The 21749-nt window shown below is 41.0% G+C and overlaps 1 long non-coding RNA gene across 2 annotated transcripts; it reads left to right on the forward strand.

Moving 5' to 3' along the window:
- Positions 1-2954: 2954 nt before the first annotated feature.
- LOC115194503 (uncharacterized) lies at positions 2955-20503 on the forward strand. 2 transcript variants are annotated; one of them, XR_003878377.1, is made up of 7 exons: positions 2955-3122; positions 3446-3612; positions 4647-4780; positions 6175-6886; positions 15767-15904; positions 16164-16314; positions 19500-20503. It is a non-coding gene; the product is annotated as an uncharacterized LOC115194503 (long non-coding RNA). The 2 variants fall into 2 exon arrangements; XR_003878376.1 differs by lacking the exon at positions 19500-20503 and having other exon boundaries at positions 16164-16729.
- The last annotated feature ends 1246 nt before the right edge of the window (positions 20504-21749 follow it).

Below are 21749 nucleotides of genomic sequence, written 5' to 3' on the forward strand. Positions count from 1 at the left end.
AAAAGTTTGGGGTCACTAAGAAATGTCCTTGTTTTTGAAAAAAAAGCTAATTTTTTGTCCATTAAAATAACATCAAATGATCAGAAATACAGTGTAGACATTGTTAATTTGTAAATGACTATGTTGTTGGAAATGACTGTCACGTCCTGGCCAGTATAAGGGTTAATTGGTATTGTAGTTTGGTCAGGACGTGGCAGAGGGTATTTGTTTATGTGGTTAGGGTGGTGTGTTTGTTGAAGGGCAGTTGATTTAGGTATTCCGGGGTTTTTTGGGCCACTGTTTGATTTTCATGTATTCTATGTTTAGTCTAGTGTGTCTGTTTCTATGTTTGGGTTCATTGGGTTGGGGACTCTCAATTGAAGGCAGGTGTTGTCTATTTGCCTTTGATTGAGAGTCTCATATATGAGGGTGTGTTTGTGTTTGTCTTTTGTGGGAGATTGTTTTTGCACTGCGTTAGTATAGCCTGCAAAACTGTTGGTGTCGTGAGTATCGTTTATTGTTTTGTTTTTTTCCAAGTGGATACCCTTACATGTTTATCAGTAATAACATGAGTGTCCACAATCCCGCTGCATTTTGGTCTTTTCCTCAACACGACAAAATCTGTGACAGAATCTCCCACCAAACCAAGACCAAGCAGCGGAGAGAGGAGCAGCACGCTCAGTATATGGACTATGGGGAAAGATGGACTTGGGAGGAGATTTTGGATGGGGCTGGACCTTGGCATCAGGCTGGGGAATACCGTCGCCCACGGGAAGAGATCGAGGAGGCGAAGGCTGAGAGGCGGCGGTTTGAAGCCATGGCGAGGAAGCCGGAGAGGCACCCCCAAGATTTTTTTTGGGGGGGGGCACACGGGTAGTTTGGCTAGGTCTAGGAGGAACCATAAGCCAGCTACCCGTGAGTACATGGTGGAGCGTAGGAGGTTGAGAGCGCCGTGTGTTCGCAGAGGTGCGCAATATCTCGCCTATACGCACGCACAGCCCAGTCCGCCCTGCACCAGCACCCCACTCGTGCAGGGCTACTAGTCTCATCCAGCCAGGACGGGCTGTGCAGGCGGTGCGATCACGGCCATCTGCGCGCCTCCATGGCCCAGTCTTTCCGGTTCCTGCCTCTCGTGCGGACCCAGAGGTGCGTCAGCCCAGTAAGACTCGTCCTGTTCCCGCTCCCCGCACTAGCCTGGATGTGCGTGTTCTCAGGCTGATAACCCCAGTACCAGTACCACGCACCAGGCTGACAGTGCGTCGGCCCATCAGTCAAGAGGTGCCAGAGCTGCCCGCCAGTCAACAGTCACCAGAGCTGCCCGCCAGTCAACAGTCACCAGAGCTGCCCGCCAGTCAACAGTCACCAGAGCTGCCCGCAGTCAACAGTCACCAGAGCTGCCCGCCAGTCAACAGTCACCAGAGCTGTCCGACTGCCCGGAACTGCCAGAGCGGCCCGACTGCCCGGAACTGCCAGAGCGGCCCGATGCCCGGAACTGCCAGAGCGGCCCGACTGCCCGGAACTGCCAGAGCGGCCCGACTGCCCGGAACTGCCAGAGCGGCACCGACTGCCCTCCGGGTCTGCCAGAGCGGCCCGACTGTCCTCCGGGTCTGCCAGAGCGGCCCGACTGTCCTCCGGGTCTGCCAGAGCAGCCCGACTGTCCTCCGGGTCTGCCAGAGCCAGCCCGACTGTCCTCCGGGTCTGCCAGAGCGGCCCGACTGTCCTCCGGGTCTGCCAGAGTGGCTCGACTGCCTGGAACGGCCCAGAACCGGAGCCACCTCCAGATATAGGTGGGTTGGGGAGGGGGGGGTAGCACAGTGCCGTTGTTGACGGCAGCCACCCTCCCTTCCCTCCCTTTAGTAGGGGGATTTTTTGTTGTTGTTTGGGGTTGTTCTTTTTCTTAAGGTGCTTCCGGGGTTAGCACCTTTAGGGGGGGGGGGGGTACTGTCACGTCCTGGCCAGTATAAGGGTTAATTGGTATTGTAGTTTGGTCAGGACGTGGCAGAGGGTATTTGTTTTATGTGGTTAGGGGTGGTGTGTTTGTTGTAGGGCAGTTGATTTAGGTATTCCGGGGTTTTTGGGCACTGTTTGATTTTCATGTATTCTATGTTTAGTCTAGTGTGTCTGTTTCTATGTTTGGGTTCATTGGGGTTGGGACTCTCAATTGAAGGCAGGTGTTGTCTATTTGCCTTTGATTGAGAGTCCCATATATGAGGGTGTGTTTGTTTGTCTTTTGTGGGAGATTGTATTTGCACTGCGTTAGTATAGCCTGCAAAACTGTTGGTGTCGTGAGTATCGTTTATTTTTTTAATTTTTTTTCAAGTGGATACCTTACATGTTTTATCAGTAATAAACATGAGTGTCCACAATCCCGCTGCATTTTGGTCTTTTCCTCAACACGACGAAATCTGTGACAATGACAGATTTTTTATGGAATATCTACATAGGCGTACAGAGGCCCATTGTCAGCAACCATCACTCCTGTGTTCCAATGGCACGTTGTGTTAGTTAGTCCAAGTTTATCATTTTACAAGTCTAATTGATCATTAGAAAACCCTTTTGCAATTATGTTAGCACAGCTGAAAACTGTTGTCTGATTAAAGAAGCAATAAAACTGGCATTCTTTAGACTATTTGAGTATCTGGAGCATCAGCCTGCGATTACAGGCTCAAAATGGCCAGAAACAAAGCCCTTTCTTCTGAAACTCATCAGTCTATTCTTGTTCAGCTGTGTACTACTCCCTTCACAGAACAGCGCAAACTTGCTCTAACCAGAATAGAAAGAGGAGTGGGAGGCCCCGGTGCCCAACTGAGCAAGAGGACAAGTACATTAGAGTGTCTAGTTTGAGAAACAGACACCTCACAAGTCCTCAACTGGCAGCTTCATTAAATAGTACCCGCAAAAACACCAGTCTCAATGTCAACAGTGAAGAGGTGACACCGGGATGCTGGCCTTCTAGGCAGAGTTGCAAAGAAAAAGCCATATCTCAGACTGGCCAATAAAAATAAAAGATTAAGATGGGAAAAATATTCTAATAAGATATCAATCTATTCTGTTCTTAGTCCAGAGAGAGCTGTTATCCTCAGAGCTACAAGACTGTAATGCCAACCTTACTAGGGTCAAAGATCTCCTGGCAACCATCCAAGGTTAGTTATATCCTCCTCCCATGCATGAGAGTACAAAAGTGGAAGCCTCATGGACAGTTATAATATACCATATATTGTAGTACTGAATATTATACTATATTATATTGTACTTATATTATTATGCTGTATTTACTGGATATACATATAAATATAGGATATACTGTAGTACTGAATATTATACTGTATTTTACTGTATATCCTGGTTATACATATAAATATAGTATATATTGTAGTACTGTAAGTCATCAAATTGAAATTGCATCTCATTGTCTCTTGTCTCCTTGTCTTCTGGTGCGTTCTTGTCTCTCCTCTCTCTCTTACAGGGAATCAGAAGATATGTAATACCAGTCAGCTGTGTTCTCCTGGCTGGGAGTTCTACAATGGATCATGTTACTACTTCTCTAAAGACAAACTGACCTGGGAACAGAGTCAGTACGCCTGCATCCACGATGGAGGACATCTGGTCATCATAGAGAGTCAGCAGGAGCAGGTAAGATTGGAGGTGTAGTACACTATATATATACAAAAGTACATGGACACCTTTTGAAGTTAGTCAATTAGTCTATTTCAGCCACACCAGTTGCTGACAGGTATATAAAATTGATGACACAGCCATGCAACCTCCATAGACAAACATTGGCAGTTGAATGGCCTTACTGAAGAGCTCAGTGACTTTCAACGTGTCACCGTCATAGGATGCCACCTTTCCAACAGTCAGTTCCATTTTTGCCCTGCTAAGGCTGCCCTGGTCAACTGTGACTGCTGTTATTGTGAAGTGGAAATGTCTAGGAGCAACAGCGGCTCAGCCGCAAAGTGGTAGGTCACACAAGCTCACAGAACGGGACCACAAAGTGTTGAAGCGCATAGCAGTCCGGACGAATCTGCATTTGGTGGATGCCAGGAGAGCGCTACCTGTCCTAATGCATAGTGCCAACTGTAAAATCTGGGGCTGTTTTTCATGGTTCGGGATAGGTCCCTTAGTTCCAGTGAAGGGAAATCTTGAAGCTACAGAATACAATGACATTCTAAACAATTTTGTGCTTCCAACTTTGTGGCTACAGTTTGGGGAAGGCCCTTTCCTCAATAAGGCTCTTGTGGCTTAATGGAATTAAGTCCCCACAGCAATGTTCCAACATCTAGTGGAAAGCCTTCCCAGAAGAGAGGAGGATGTTATAGAAGCAAAAGGAGGACCAAGTCCATATTAATGCCCATGATTTTGGAATGAGATGTTTGACCAGCAGGTGTCCACTTACTTTCAGTCATGTAGTGTAATTTATTGCTACATGACTCACACATAACGGGCAGACTTCACGTTAGGATACATCCTTCTTTCAGTATCTCTGTGTTTTGCATGTCTGTCTCAATTGGTTGACTTGAGTGGAAAGCAGACAGGGCTCTCGCTCTTCAAGTTAAACATATACTTTATTTAGAATATTATAAGAAATGAACGTTCAGCCATTAAGGCTTTCATCAGGATGAGAACCGTTGGTCCATTGGTTGACGAACGTGTGGTTTTCTCCATAGGATTTTCTAAAACAGAGAGTGGTAACACTGGGAATTAATCCTTATGATCACAGCCCCTGGATTGGACTGACAGATGAGAAGCAAGAGAATGTGTGGGTGTGGATGGACAATACAACTCTTAATGAGAACCTCAAGTAAGGATGTTTTTAAGGCATAGATTTGCACACATCTACACTCGCAGGCACACACTTCACATGCAAACTCACATAGAAGGACAAATCAGCTGTACACTCAAAAGCACAGCGTTGTATACATAGTTTTGTAAGCCTTGTACAGTTGAGGCCAAATATATTGGCACCCTTGCACTTTCATCAAATAATTCCATATTTCTTCTCAAATAAGTTGAAATAGAAAAAATACCTTTGATATCCACACTTTGTTATTGGATTTTCATGGCATCGACAATGTGCTTGAAGCCAGGACTTGATTGCGCAGCCTTTGGCCAACATAACTGAAGACAAATGCTTCTTGTAGCCACCAATGAGCTTGCTGCCCCATTTCTACTGGCAATTTGTCCCAGTATTTAGCAGCAAACCGCTCTAATTCTTCAATGTTTGAGGGGTGCCCTCCACCAGCTGCTTTGATGGCCGGCAGTTAGCCTAGCGGCAGTTAGCCTAGCAAATAGAGCTAAACCGAAAGGTTGCTGATTGGAATACCCAAGCCGACAAGGTGAAAGAATCTGCTGATGTGCCTTTGAGCTTCGTTTGCGGAGTATTACTTTAGCTGACCCTGTAAAACAACACATTTCACTACACCTATCCGGTGACAATAAAACATTTTTGGGAGGATATCGCCAATTAATTTTGGATGTGATTCAGATCTGGACTCATTGCTGGCCACTCTAGAACAGTCCAGCGTTTCTTCCTGAACCATTTCTGGGTGCTTTTTGATGTGTGTTTGGGGTCGTTGTCCTACTGGAAGACCCACAACCTTCAATTGAGACCCAGTTTTTGGACACTTGGTTTAACATTGGACTCCAAAACACCTTGATAATCTGCTGATTTCATGATGCCTTGTACATATTCAAGGCCCCCAGGACGAGATGCAAACCTCCCCCATGTTTGATTGTAGGGAGGGTGTTATTTTCATTGAATGCTTAATTTGGTCATCGGTAAACACAGTGCTGATCTGTAACTCAAGTTTAGTTTTGTTTGTTGTGGCCAGCGAAGAGTCCAGATCTAAATCACATCCATAACCTATTGCCAGATCGGAAAACAGCATTTGGTGGAGGGCACCCTTCAAATTGAAGAATTAGAGCAGTTTGTTGCTAAATACTGGGCCAAATTGCCAGTCGAAAGGTGCAACAGATTATTGATGGCTTCAAGAAGCATTTGTCTGGAGTGATCTTGGCCAAAGGCTATGCAACCAAGTACTAGCTCCGGGGTGCCAATAATTTTGTCCATGCCATTAGTCTTTATTTTCTAAATAAAATTGTAAAAATCCATGGTGCCAATATATTTGGTCGCAAATATTTATTTATTCTGGGACATACTGTATGGAGTAATGGGTTCTCTTCTCCCTTTTCTAGATACTGGGGCTCTGGTGAACCAAATAACCACGGGCCTATTGGTGAAGTAGAAAACTGTGTCCGAATTGGTCAAACATGTCACGAAAAACGAAATTGTTGGTTTGACTTTCCATGTGCCAATCCATCTAAGAGAATCTGTGAGAGTCGGGCAGTCTGTGAAAGTCGGGCAGTCACTCCATAGTGAAGCCAAATGTAGTGTATTGAATGAGTAACCAGCACATGGCACCGTATTGTTGGGTAGTATATAGGGCCAGTTTCCTTGACACAGATCAAACCTACACTCTTAGAAAAAAGGGATCCAAAAGGGTTTTCAGCTGTCCCCATAGGAGAACCATTTTTGACTCCAGGTAGAACACTTTTTTGTGTTCCGTGTAGATGAAGAACTCTCTGTTGAAAGGGTTCTACATGGAACCCAAAAGGATTCTACCTGGAACCAAAAACACTACTTCAAAGGGTTTTCCTATGGGGATAGACAAAAAAATATTTTAGGTTCTAGATAGCCCCTTTTTTTCTAAGAGTGTATTGCTGGACTAAGCATGTTCAATGTCATTTTGATTAATGCAGAGTACTACCTTTATTTGAGCTTTTGTCCACACAACAAATACTTCTGCTTTTAGCTATAATTGACTGTCATACCTGTGTGGTTCCTCCACATAGCCAGCTGGATCTGACAGATCCTACTGAAATGGATTTAACTTTTCTATTTATATTGGTAAATATGCTTTCTCATGTAACATTTGACATTTTAGTTCATTAACAGACGCTCTTGTCCACAGTGACCTACAATTAGTGCATTTTAGTGAATAATTAGATATACAGATCAATACAGTAGTATTAGAGAACATATTTAACCTGTATGGGTTTAGCTTGCATAGTTTTTTTAGCCTGTATGGCTTAGCCTGCATGGTTTAGCCTGTATGGCTTAGCCTGTATGGTTTAGACTGTCATCTCAACCTTCTATTCAGGAAAATGTAACCTTTAGCCTTTGAACTTATTTTAGTTTTTTTAAGTTCTCTTCTTCACAATTTCCCATGTGTAAAAAAATAAATAAAGTAGTATAAGAAAATAACAATAACAAGGCTTTATACAGAGGGTACCGGTACCAAGTTGTGCAGGTTAGTCGAGGTAATTTCAGGCTGTATCACAACCGACCGTGATAGGGCGGCGCACAATTGGCCCAGCGTCGTCTGGGTTTGGCCGGTGTAGGCCGTCATTGTAAATAAGAATTTGTTCTTAACTGACTTAGTTAAATAAAGGTTAAATAAAATATCTAAACAAAATTGGTAATATGTATATTTAGGTAGGGGTAAAGCGACTATGCATAGATAATAAACAGTGAGTAGCAGCTCTGTAAAATATATATGTATAAACAAAATTATACATGGTTCAATGTGCCAATAAATCAGCACAATCGACTTTTTCAAATTGCCAGCGTCTTGAAGCCAAAATTGGGTTCATGTATTCTGTGCTAATGAACATACAAACAAATTGAGTTCCATTGGATGGCACTCTTGTACCGCTGGTTGCTGGGGGGGACTGTGATTCAGTCTTCTATTTTGATGAAGTGCTCACTTTGTCCACTGGGTGGTGGACTTCCACTGCTGCTCCTGGTCTCCCTGCACTAACGTAGATAGATGTCACCTCAGATCCAAGGGTTTCTGTGGTTTTGGTCTATCTGGTATAGCGCTCACTGGGTTGTCAACTTCTGGAACAACTACCTGTTAGGAGATGAGAAATCATAACAACATTTAAATGATAATTCTTTAAAAATGTGTTTAAACCAAATAAATGATTGACAGAGATGTTACCTGCAGTAGCTGTTCTTCTTTAGGGGATGGCCATGTTTTGGCAGATAGGATACCTCCTACAACAAGGAACACACCAACGAAGAAGAACACACCAATTACACTGCCCACAATGGTGCCGACTGGTAATGCTGAAGTTTGCCCATCCTTCTGACCTACCTGTTGTTCAAAATGTTCCCGGAGAACAATATAACTGCAAAGATGTTAAAACAGTTCAACATTTTTTTAAATTAGACTTACATATGTACTCCATGCATTGTGAGTTGGTCTCTGCACCGAAGTGATTTCCCAGCTAGCAATGAGGAATCGGCCCAGAAGTGGCCCTCTTCCGGGGGCCCGGAACTGATTGAATCGGCCTGGAATCGGATGTCGGACTCGGCCCAGAATCAAAATGAAGGACTGTCCAGAATCGGCCCAAGTACATCAGGCCGTATCCATCTACCGGAATTTAGCCGACTTTGCCTGCATCTTACAAGAATCCCCCCAGAAGCGGCCCGATGTAAATTTAAATAAATGTATACAAAATTACCTTATTTAGTCATTTTAAATATTACTATTGTACATTTTATACATACAAATTATACCCATCCACAAAAAACTTATAATTGTATTTATTTATTACCCCTTTTTTGTCATATCCAATTGTCTTATCCCATCGCTGCAACTTCTGTACGGCCTCGGGAGAGGCAAAGGTCGATAGCAGACCATGTCAGCGTGCCTGCGCCTGGCACACCACAAGAGTCGCTACAGCACAATGGGACAAGGACATCCCGGCCAGCCAAACTCTCCCCTCACCCAGACGATGCTGGGCCAATTGTGCATTGCCTCATGGGTCTCCCGGTCACGGCCAGCACGGGTATCGAACCAGCATCTGTAGTATCACCCAGTGTCTTAGACCACTGCACCACCTGGAGGACCCATCCACCAAGTTTTTAATGATTTTCAATTTGCACAAAGTATCAAAATACTAAATACTACTTAAACAGGACTCTTAAAGAATTTAATTTAAATGTTGATTACATTTTTTGATCACAGAAACAATGACAAAATATGGAAAGTAAATAAATAATGAAATGTTAATTATATAAAGCAGCCTGTGTAATCATCTGCCAGAGAGTAGCCACAATCGGCCTGAGCCCCATGTAATACATTTGGGCCAGATAACTCACACCGGAATCGGCCCGAGCTCAATCCCCGCATCCTAGCCATAAGTAATACTGCCGACGTCGGCCGAGTCTGACTCTCAGCCGAGTTCCCCAACTCTCAGCCGGAATCGGCCCCAATCCACTGTACTAGCTGGGTTCTGCCACTGCCACTGGAGATGGTGATGTTGACTCTGGTGTGGACAGAGACTGCTGTGACAGTGTGCACTGACCTCCATCGCAGACAGACAGCGCCCACACACCTGTAACTGAACAGTTGACTGTGACGTCCAGCAGTAGAGTTAGAGTAGAGAGACAACATCTCCATGACTGGTCTGGAAACAGCTTCTATAAGAACCAGTAGAGTTAAAGTAAAGAGACAACACCTCCATGACTGGTCTGGAAACAGCTTCTATAAGAACCAGTGGATTTGGGAAAGAATGTTGCATGACTTTAGACATTACGATATATTACATGTAAGCAGAAATATGCAGTAGATTGTACCAGAAACGAAACTGCACAAAACTCACCCTGCACTGTTAGTCTGTACATAATAGTTGACTCTTACCAATTTCTCTAATAGGAGGCAATGTAAGTTCCCCTGTCTTTTTCACTCAGATTCATAATGCAGTGTGTGGTTCACTGTATTAAAATCCACCTTCTACTTGTATTTTGGAGAGATCTCTTTATCATCAACTATTACAGTACTATTGACCTTCCATCTAAGTCCTTTAAGTTCCTCAGGTGGTTCTGCTACAGTCAGACACACTGAATCTCCCTTCAACCCATTTTTTTATTTAACTAGGCAAGTCAGTTAAGAACAAATTCTTATTTTCACTGCCTAGGAACAGTGGGTTAACTGCCTTGTTCAGGGGCAGAAAGACAGATTTTTACCTTGTCAGCTCAGGGATTCAATCTTGCAACCTTCCGGTTACTAGTCCAAAGCTCTAACCACTAGGCTACCTGCCGCCCCATACTGGTCCTTTGGGGGGACTTCAGCCCAGGTACCTAAAGAGAGAAAGAGGTTGAACCTGTTTTTTCAGCGAGGGATAAAACACCAAAAACAAACCTAGAGGAATTGATAGGCTTGTTCCCTGTATTCAACAGCTGAGGTGGCTCTGCCTTGTTTTTTCGTACTGTTCCTACCATCACCAGCTTCCTCCTGAGGAGCTCCTGTCCCAGCTTGTGCGAAGTAAAAAGTTATCGCATGTGATGTTGTGGCCACAGAGTCCCTGTGTCACATCCAGGATAACCTGTATTCCTTGGTTCTTCTCAGGGGCTCCTCCATCTGGCTTCCCTGTACACACTTGCAAGTTCCACGCAAATGATGAAGCAGCATCACAGGCAGCCCAGATCTTGATTCCATATTTTGGGGGTTTTGACGGTATGTACTGCCTGAAGGGGCAGCGGCCCCTAAATGGCATAAGCTGCTCATCAACAGTAACGTTGGGCCCAGGGTTGTAAAACAGGGGAAGGCGGTCCACCCACTTGTCTCACACTGACCTGATTGCAGCTAGCATGTCTCTCTGCCGCCAAGCTGGTCTGGTGTCTCGGTTATCGAAGTGCATAATCCTGGAAATAATGTGAACTTTTCCAGGGACATTGTTGTTCTCTGCCAGTTTCTGCATCCCACAGGGATTCTGTGGATTCCCCATTGGATCTGAAAACACCAGCAAGGATAAGAACCCCAAAGTATGCATGTCTCCAAAAACACGCCTTCCCTCCAAATTAGTACAGTCCAGAATGATTTTCTGGATAGTGTCTGGGATAAACAGTTCAAAAGAAGACTTTATGTCCTGCACATGAGTGACCGCCATCCCCGTTGGTCCTGGTTGCATCTTTATCACATTGGCAGCCATGCAGGGTTGGTCATTCCTTAGGCAAGAAGACCATTCAATTTCACCATTAGTTGACATCCATATTTCTCCTCCTGCAGGCTGCTGATGAGCTGGTTGCTGACAGGCTGGTCCTCAGGCTGGCTGCTGATGCGCTGGTCCTGAAGCTGGCTGAGGGTCAATTTCATCCTCTTCTTCCAACTCACCGCCAGACTCCGAAGACGCTCCTTCCACACTATCTTTTCTCTCTGCAAAAATTATTTGTAAGGCCATCTGAGCAGAGATTATTTTTGCCATTCTGATTGATTGTGGTAAGGAGCCACACATGCAAAGCTATTTATTTGTTGTGTCCCTCCCCCAATATGCACCTGGCTGGGGTAGAATCTGGGAAAATGAGTCAATTGGAGGTGTACCTGTGGATGTATTTCAAGGCCTACCTTAAAACTCAGTGCCTCTTTGCTTGACATCACGGGAAAATCAAAAGAAATCAGCCAAGACCTCAGAAAGAAAATTGTAGACCTCCACAAGTCTGGTTCATCTTTGGGAGCAATTTCCAAACGCCTGAAGGTACCACGTTCATCTGTACAAACAATAGTATGCAAGTATAAACACCATGGGACCACGCAGCCATCACACGGCTCAGGAAGGAGACGCGTTCTGTCTCCTAGAGATGAACGTACTTTGGTGTGAAAAGTGCACATCAATCCCAGAACAACAGCAAAGGACCTTGTGAAGATGCTGAAGGAAACAGGTACAAAAGTATCTATATACACAGTAAAACGAGCCCTATATCGACGTAACCTGAAAGGCCGCTCTGCAAGGAAGAAGCCACGGATCCAAAACCGCCATAAAAAAAGCCAGACTACAGTTTGCAACTTCACATGGGGACAAAGGTCGTACTTTTTGGAGAAATATCCTCTGGTCTGATGAAACAAAAATAGAACTGTTTGGCCATAATGACCATCGTTATGTTTGGAGGAAAAAGGGGGAGGCTTGCAAGCCGAAGAACACCATCCCAACCATGAAGCACGGGAGGTGGCAGCATCATGTTGTGGGGGTGCTTTGCTGCAAGAGGGACTGGTGCACTTCACAAAATAGATGGCATCATGAGGGTGGAAAATTATGTGGATATATTGAAGCAACATCTCAAGACATCAGTCAGGAAGTTATCCTCTTGCATCTAGACGTTCCGCTAGCGGAACCCCGTTCCGCCAGCGGAACCCCTAGACAACAGCCAATGGCATCACAATTCAATTTTCTCAAACAATCAACTATTTTACACCATTTTAAAGATAAGACTCTCGTTAATCTAACCACATTGTCCGATATCAAAAGGCTTTACAGCGAAAGCAAAACATTAGATTATGTTAGGAGAGTACATAGACACAAATAATCACACAGCCATTTTCCAAGCAAGCATATATGTCACATAAACCCAAACCACAGCTAAATGCAGCACTAACCTTTGATGATCTTTATCAGATGACACTCCTAGGACATTATGTTATACAATACATGCATGTTTTGTTCAATCAAGTTCATATTTATATCAAAAACCAGCTTTTTACATTAGCCTGTGATGTTCAGAACTAACATACCCACCAAACTTCCGGTGAATTTACTAAATTACTCATGATCAACGTTGACAAAATACATAACAATTATTTTAAGAATTATAGATACAGAACTCCTTTATGCAATCGCTATGTCCGATTTTAAAATAGCTTTTCGGCGAAAGCACATTTTGCAATATTCTGAGTACATAGCTCGGCCATCAAGGCTAGCTATTCAGACCCGCCAACGTTGGGGCTCAGTATACTCAGAATTACTATTAGAAAAATTGGATTACCTTTGCTGTTCTTCGTCAGAATGCACTCCCAGGACTTTTACTTCAACAACAAATGTTTTGGTTCCAAATAATCCATAGTTATATCCAAATACCTCAGTTTTGTCCGTGCGTTCAGGTCACTATCCGAAGGGTAACACGCGAGCGCATTTCGTGACAAAAAAATTCTAAATATTCCATTACCGTACTTAGAAGCATGTCAAACGCTGTTTAAAATCAATTGTTATGCTATTTCGTAAAATCGCGATAATATTCCAACCGGGCAACGTTGTATTCATTCAAAGAGAGAAAGAAAAAAATGGCGAGTTCTCGTGACCGCGCATCTCCAGTCTCACTATCCCCAGGCAGGCCACTTACAAACTCTGCTCCTATACTTTGCCCAGAGACAGCAGACACCCCATTCCACTTTCTGGCGGCTTTAGAGAGCCAATGGAAGCCTTAGAAAGTGTCACGTAACAGCACAGATGCTGTATTTTCGATAGAGATGCAACAGAAGGACAACGAATTGTCAGACAGGGCCCTTCCTGCATGGATCTTCTCAGGTTTTTGCCTGCTATATGAGTTCTGTTATACTCATAGACACTATTCAAACAGTTTTAGAAACTTTAGAGTGTTTTCTATCCAAATCTACTAATTATATGCATATTCTAGTTTCTGGGCAGGAGTAGTAACCAGATTAAATCGGGTACGTTTTTTATCCGGCCGTGAAAATACTGCCCCCATCCCAAAGAAGTTAACCTCTACGGGCCACGGGGGCAGTATTGAGAATTTTGAAAGAAATATGTGCCCATTTTTAACTGCCTCCTACACCAACTCAGAAGCTAGGATATGCATATTATTAACACATTCGGATAGAAAACACTCTGAATTTTCTAAAACAGTTTGAATGGTGTCTGTAAGTATAACAAAACTCATATTGCAGGCAAAAACCTGTGAAAAATAGATTAAAAAAAATGAGAATTTTGTGACTGTACTATTTAGTGTCATTGTTTTAAAGATACCACAGTGAGAAAGGATTCAGTTCGCAACTCCTACTGCTTCCACTAGATGTCAACGATCTTTAGAAAGTTGTTGGAAGCATCTGTGATGAATACAGACCGAATTAGAAAGCTTACAAGTTGACACGTCATCACTTCATTTTTTGCGCCTGCGCATGAATCTGAGAAGAGTGCCTTTGTCATTATCGTTTATTCTAGACACTTGATAGGTTGTGTGAAAATATTACTGATGTTTACTGATGTTTCACGTTAAAAATGGAACAAAAGATTAGTGCTAAACAACGTTTGACATGTTTAAACAAACGTAAATAGATTATTTACTAGGTTTTCTTTAGCTTTTCGACGTGACTTTACACTGCCCACCTCATTTTGTGGGAGCCTACTGAACGCTAACTATTTGGACATAAATTATGAACTTTGTCAAAAGAAACCACATTTGTTCTGGACCTGGGATCTCTGGCAGCGCCTTCTGATGGAGATAATCAAAGGTAAGGGGATATTTAGAATGTTATTATCGATATTAGATGATGCTAATGCTAACGGTATAGCTTAGCTTAGCTTAGCATATAGCTTATTGTTGTTAGCATAGTACCCAGTTTATGCAAAATGTGATTTCCCAGTAAAGTTATTTTGAGATCTGGCCATTCGGTAGCAATTACGAGATGATAATATATTATTCTTTGAATGACAATATTATAATTTACCAATGTTTTCGAATAGTAATTCCGTGATTTGTAATGCTGGATTCACTGGGTGCATTCGAGCCGAAAAAAATTCTGAATTTCACCGCGACTGTAAATGCTGTTTTTGGATATAAATATGAACTTGATGGAACTAAAAATGCATGTATTGTATAACATAATGTCCTATGAGTGTCATCTGATGCAGATTGTCAAAGGTAAGTGCATAATTCTAGCTAGTTTTCTGTCTGTTGATGCCCTTCTTTGAATTGGCTAAACATTACACGCAGCTATTGTCAATGTACTCTCCTCACATAACCTAACTTTATGCATTCTCCGTAATGCCTCTGAAAATCGGACAGCGTGGTTAGATTTAGGAGATATATCTTTCAAATGGAGGAAAATAGTTGATTATTTGATTTTTTGAAATGATTACTCTTGCAGTTTTGAATTCCCCGCCATGGTCACATGACAATGAATCCCAATACCGGGATAAGATCGGGATAAGATCCTCAACAGGTTTTAAAGCTTGCTCACAAATGGGTCTTCCAAATGGACAATGACCGCAAGCATACTTCCAAAATTGTGGGAAAATGGCTTAAGGGCAACAAAGTCAAGGTATTGGAGTGTCCATCACAAAGCCCTGACCTCAATCCCGTCGACAATTTGTGGGCAGAACTGAAAAAGCATGTGCGAGCAAGGAGGCCTACCCACCTGACTCAGTTACACCAGCTCTGTCAGGAGGAATGGGTCAAAATTCACCCAAATTGTTGAGGGAAGCTTGTGGAAGGCTACTCTAAACGTTTGACCTAAGTTACACAATTTAAAGGCAAATACTACCAAATACTAATTGAGTGCATGTAAACTTCTGACCCACTGGGAATGTGATGAAAGAAAGAAAGTATATGTACAGTACATTCTCTCACTCTCATGGGGTGGCAGGTAGCCTAGTGGTTAGAGCGTTGGACTAGTAGCCGAAAGGTTGCAAAATCGAATCCCCGAGCTGACAAGGTAAAAAGCTGTTGTTCTGCCCCTGAACAAGGCAGTTAACCCACTGTTCCTAGGCCGTCATTGAAAATAAGAATGTGTTCTTTGTTTGTTCTTATATTTAATGAAATTTTTATCTAGTTTGAAAAGGCTTATACCACATTTCCAAACTTTTTAGGAGATCATGTCAACAACTTCCTTGTTCTGTTTTTATACTTTTGAAATTACTCAGTCAATAAAAAATTAAAAAATAGATTTTTATTCTTTACGATGTCCCCTTTTACTGATGACCTAAACAGATCAATCCCCCCCCCATAAAAGAGCATCCATTGGAAGTCTCAGTCAACCAAGAAAAGACCCAGAGGACCAGCACAGAGGCCCTGAAGATATCTAAAGAGACTCCTTGAATCTTTTCTTCCTCATGGAGCATTTTGAATGTGAGTTGAATTTCCAATATGAATAAGGCTTTTATATCTATGTCACGTTTTTAAGTATCTTTATTTTCGTGCATATAGCTTGTCAAAAAGCATTTTTATGACCAAATTCACATTCTTTAGTGTCGACAATATTTTTTTCATGAGTGTTTGAGATTAGGTCCCTGATTGGTCAAAAACCTCTTCAAATATAATTATGTTTGTAGCACAACATATCTTACAGGTAGGCCATTTCTCTCTTTCTCTCTCATCATGTCACAAGCTGGCAGACTCCCAGAGGCAGGGCCTCAAAAGTCCCTAGCTCACTCAACTGCCACTCCCCTCTCCAACAGCCATCAGCCCAGAATGTCCTGAAGTCAAAACATCTAAAAGATCATCTGGGAATCCTTTCTTCCTCATTCAGCTTTTTGAAGGTGATTTGAATATTCAATGTGATGTTTGGATATAGATATATATTATTTAAGACATATGTATTCGTTGTTTTCGTTGACATGTATGTTTTTAATTTTTAAATGAAGGCTATTTATCCATTGAGCAGTAGCCGTTGTTTGTATTCATTCTGTTTGTAGACAATAGCTTCTGCCCTCTTAGGTTCTATCTGACTGTCTTATCGTATCAAAACCTCTCTGACTAGAAACTATGATTGGAATCTATGATAAGAAACTATGACAAACTATGATCAAACTATGATAAGAAATTATGACTGACTTTGAAGCCATGTCTGTGGGTGTGAAGATCTATTATGTCATTGTGTAATACTACTCTCTCGCTCTCTCTTTCTACTACCTCCCTCAATGTATATCAAAGTAAAGAATATTTAACAACGTTTCAATGTTTTGTATTGCAACAGTTCTGATAGACAATGACATCAACTTTATGGGGAATTAGTAATATAATGTGTTACATAGTGTGCATCTGCGATAACTTTATGTAATAGTTTCTCTCTCTCTCTCTCTCTCTCTCTCTCTCTCTCTCTCTCTCTCTCTCTCTCTCTCTCTCTCTCTCTCTCTCTCTCTCTCTCTCTCTCTCTCTCTCTCTCTCTCTCTCTCTCTCTCTCTCTCTCTCTCTAATGGGCTTTATTGGCATGGGAAACATATGTTAACATTGCCAAAGCAAGTGAAGTAGATAATATACAAAAGTGAAATAAACTTCTCTCTCTCGCTGATAAAATACAAATTACACGACATTAACTCCTGAGTGTTGAATTTTTGCCCACTCTATAGCCACCCTGGTTAATATCTGATCCTGCGGGTCATCTATCAGCGTTGGAACATCTTGAATAACAATAAGGGGCACATGTTCTCTTAAATGTGCACCCAGCGCAGCTCTCAGAGCATTGTTCCTCTTTATGTTTAATCCTCTTTTATGACTTATAGGGAGTGTTTACTAGATGCTGTGCGTCAGCATATTCATTGATTAGTCTTAGGTTTTTAGGCTGGATATATGTAAAACACTTTGTGACAACTGCCAATGCAAAAAAGGGTTTTAAGAAACACATTTAGGTGATTGACAGATGTATTATTATAAAAATATAACATTATTATGTTTTTTATTATCATTATTATTTTGTTACAGGTGAGACATACCCAGAAATGTCAACATCTTGTCTAGTGCTCAAACCCGGCCTTATGGATAAACCCCCAAAAAGACTATGAGCTTGGAGGAGCTGACCGTGAGTGATATAAAAACATGTATTAAAAAAAGATGCTCAGTGACTTCTCTGTACAGCAGCCCCAGACAATCATGTCCAGTAGCTCCAACTTACAAGAATGAGTTTACAGGGCAGTGATGAAAACAGTTTATATGAGCGCTAATTCAAACATATATTTGATACAATTACCCATTCAAAACTTTTGTTACAAAATCACTTCTACATTGAAAGGTTTCACAAACTTAAAACAACTATCTAGTTAATGTTTCTCAGACTAACATGCTGTTGAGTTTTCTATTTACTAAAGAACAATCTCAATTTGGGATAATACTGTTCATTTTTATTTTACTTAAATTGAATTATTTATGTTGTCTCATACCATGCTAATACACTCCCAAGCAATGCAAACAGATGTGGAATTAAACCCCAAACAGTTGTGTGTCTTTTTGGATCAAGAATTGATCCAGAATACCAATAGGCTTGATCAGATCCTCTTTCCTATTCAGGCATTATATAATGCACAGCCACATGCAAATCCATAAACTCCACCAATAAAATCGTGAATGTTAAAGATTTGTTCACACTGGGGTTTCTGAAAGAGGGAGATTAGAACCCCAAAGTAATAGTGGTAAGAAAGATCATAAAGGTCATTTCAGATTCAGGTTTAGGGGGTTAATAACTTTATGGAAACCACTATTCACACTATGTGGATTATAAACATGTACAGACATAAAGAACCATCACATCAAGATGTAACAAGGATGAAGGGCTACTCAATGTACAACAGTAGTCTTCTGTAACAAGCAATACGTGTTAAATATGTTTACATACATCCATGACTGAATGGTTACATTAACTCCTTTAAAGGTTTTCTAAGTATAACAAGCCACATTCAGCAGTCTGAATTAGTTTTACACATATTCAATAATAATTTAAGGTCAATAAAAGTTTTCTGCAAAATAATGAAAGCATAATGTAGTTCAGATAGAGCATGATCAGCAGGGAGGGCGATTGAGTACACAACTGTATCGTTTACATACAGTTGCAGGTAACAGATTATTATATTTATATGTTTATAATCGAAAAGTATGTTTTTAGAGGGGAGGGAAATATTGTTTATGTTAAACTGCTGTTTTATGTTTGTGAAACCTTGAAATGTACACAATGAGAAGTGATTTTGTAACAAAAATGTTGAATGGGTAATTGAATCAAAAATATGTCATTGTATGTTTGAATTAGCGCTCACATAAACTGTTTTCATCACTGCCATGTAAACCCATTCTTATAAGTTGGAGCTACTGGACATGATTGTCTGGGGCTGCTGTATAAAGAAATCGTAGTGAATCTATTTAATTTTTATATCACTCACGGTCAGCTCCTTCAAGCTCATGTAGTCTTTTTGGGAGTTTATCCATAAGGCCGGGTTTGAGCACTTGACAAGACGTTGACATTTCTGGGTATGTCTCACCTGTAACAAATAATAACAATAATAACAATAATGATGATTATGATGATGATAATCATATTATTATATTATTTTAGAATAATACAAATCTGTCACTCAATCAAATGTATTTCTTAAAATCACTTTTCGCATCAGCAGTTGTCACAAAGTTTTTTACAGATATCCAGCCTAAAAACCTAAAACCTAAGAGAGAGCGCGAAAGAGAGAGACACAGAGATTTCATTAAAGGTAACTTACATTTTCTTTAGAACCTTTTTTTTTCAAAAACTTTAGTACAGACATGTAAACATACATTTACAATTATTAAAAGTTTACTATGCAATATAAAACTATTAAACTAACATTTTTTTTACTAAACCTTTTTTAAATCCTTCATATTATTATTACACAATATTACACCGTAATGCCCAATAAATGTTTATATGTGTAATTATTGTTTTTCTTGTAAAGACTGTTTTTTAAATGTATTCTTCCTGGAAAAGAAGGCCCTGAGCAGGGCCCTCTCTGCTTGAAACCCCACAAATTATAACCTGACCACCCCATGCAACCAAGACCCGCACACATCCATCCAAGGGGAGAGACAGAGGGACAGAGAGAGAGAGATTTAATTCATTGAAGGTAAATACAATTTTCTTTCAAACCTTTTATTTTCTTCAAAAACTTTACTACATTAATTTAAGTATAGTATACAAATTATAAACGTTGTACTATACAATATTAAATATTAAACTATGACACTAATGTTTATTACTAAACCTTTATATGGATCAGACCTGTTATTATTACACATCACTACACAATACATGTTTTCTTTTGTTGTTAACACATGAGAAAATCTCCCATTTTTGGGCTGGAATAGGATGTTGAGGCAGCTGTGTGTGAAAATCTTCACTGTTGAATCATCCGGTTGGAAAATGTAACCCATATGGCCCTCACTCATATCAATCCCACCATTAAAACAAGCAGGTGAATCACAAAGAACAGTATCAATGGTTTTGTCATTGTGCCCCAAACATGAAGGACATGATTCACCTAGAATAGGTCTAAGAGACATTTTTCTGTAGTTTTCTGTGGTTTATCTCTCTTGAGGTTTCTTCTCGCTCATAGTGTTCACAGGACAAGTCTAAGACTTACTAATACTCAGGCAGACATACCTGGAAATTACTTTTTTCAAACACATTTTCTTTAAGTTCAACGAGGTCACTACGCGACACATCAATCACCAGGCCATCACTTTTTATTTCAAACATGTGCTTCACTTCAAAGAAACAGCTGCACTATCAACTTACATAAGCACACACTAAATATTGTGAGAACATTAACAAGTCAAACACAGGAGACAGAAAAAACTAATCAATCACTTTTTGACAGCAACCGTCTACTATATTCTCTCTAATTTGCTTAGAGTTTTGAAACAACTGCCTTTTTTATTTTCTCTTTGGGGTTTTGTACTAAGCACATACACGTGAAAATTGAACACACACACTTGTTTTTTTATCCTTGTGGGGACCTAACATTAACCTTAACCCCTTAACCTAACCCTTAATCCTAATTGTAACCCTAAATTTAACCCCTAATCTTAAATTGTCTTTGCCCTTGTGGGGATGTGGGAAGTGTCCCCACGAGGGAGAGTTGTCCTTGTTATACTATCCTTGTGGGGACTTTTGGGGATTTCATGTCCCCACGAGGATAGAAGAACAAAAACCATACACACAACAAACTGTCAGAACACTTGAAAACTTCGCAACTATCTTAAAGGAAACTGTAATGTGAACCTCAGCCTGAAGAGAAGGAGGTAGAAACCACACAATGTTCAATTTAGAAGTGTGGGAGATTAAATCTGGTATCTTACCCTGATCTGTCAACTTTGAATGACTCAAAGTCTAAATAAACAACGGTAGCATTTACTCACCTCACTACTTCCTCCGTCCTCTTTGAAGTTGTTTATGACTCAATGGGGGACTTCTGTGTTGTGCAACGTTGATCTCCTGATGACACACTTTGCTGAAGTAAAGCATCAAATTAAATCATAATGCCAGATAATAATGAGGTTGACAGTATTTTTTCACAGATCTGTGCTCTACAGTCTTGTTGCTGGTGCTAAGCGATTAGTGCTTTTTGAGATCTGTTCGGTTTCGGTTCGATTATTAAAAAATAATCACAGATTTCGGTTGTGATTATTTGGGTTGAACACTGTAAAAAAAATTACAATTAAGAAATAAACAATTAATATAGGTCCCATGATGGTAGTGACTGTCTATTACTGCTTATCATTTATTCACATTACTTTACTTTAATAAAATGTCAGTTGTTGTGTAAATTACATTTGTTTTATTTTATTGGTTTATTAATTCTTTCCATTTCATCTCATCTCTATAGAGCTGCTGCCTATGCTGTCTGACAAAATCGCTATTTTGCAGTTCTTTAATAACGCACACTTTTATGATCATGTATTTTCAGGTAGAGATAGCTCGCAAAGCATCAGCTGCTCTCTATGTCCCCTCACGGTCATGCATTCTTCTGTCTCTTCTGTAGCAGGTGTAAAAGAAACACAAACCGGACAAGTAGATGCGCAATGGATTATAGTCACTGTAGTTAATTGCCACACTTTATGCACTAAACTATGTGGAATATTGGCCTGTTGGAAACTACAACTCCCTACTTCATCGCACAGTTCAGGCTGGTTCTGATTTATCTATAGAGAAACTGTGCATTGTGTGCATTGAGCTCGC

Source organism: Salmo trutta, chromosome 5, assembly GCF_901001165.1.
Source record: "Salmo trutta chromosome 5, fSalTru1.1, whole genome shotgun sequence".
NCBI lineage: Eukaryota > Metazoa > Chordata > Actinopteri > Salmoniformes > Salmonidae > Salmo > Salmo trutta.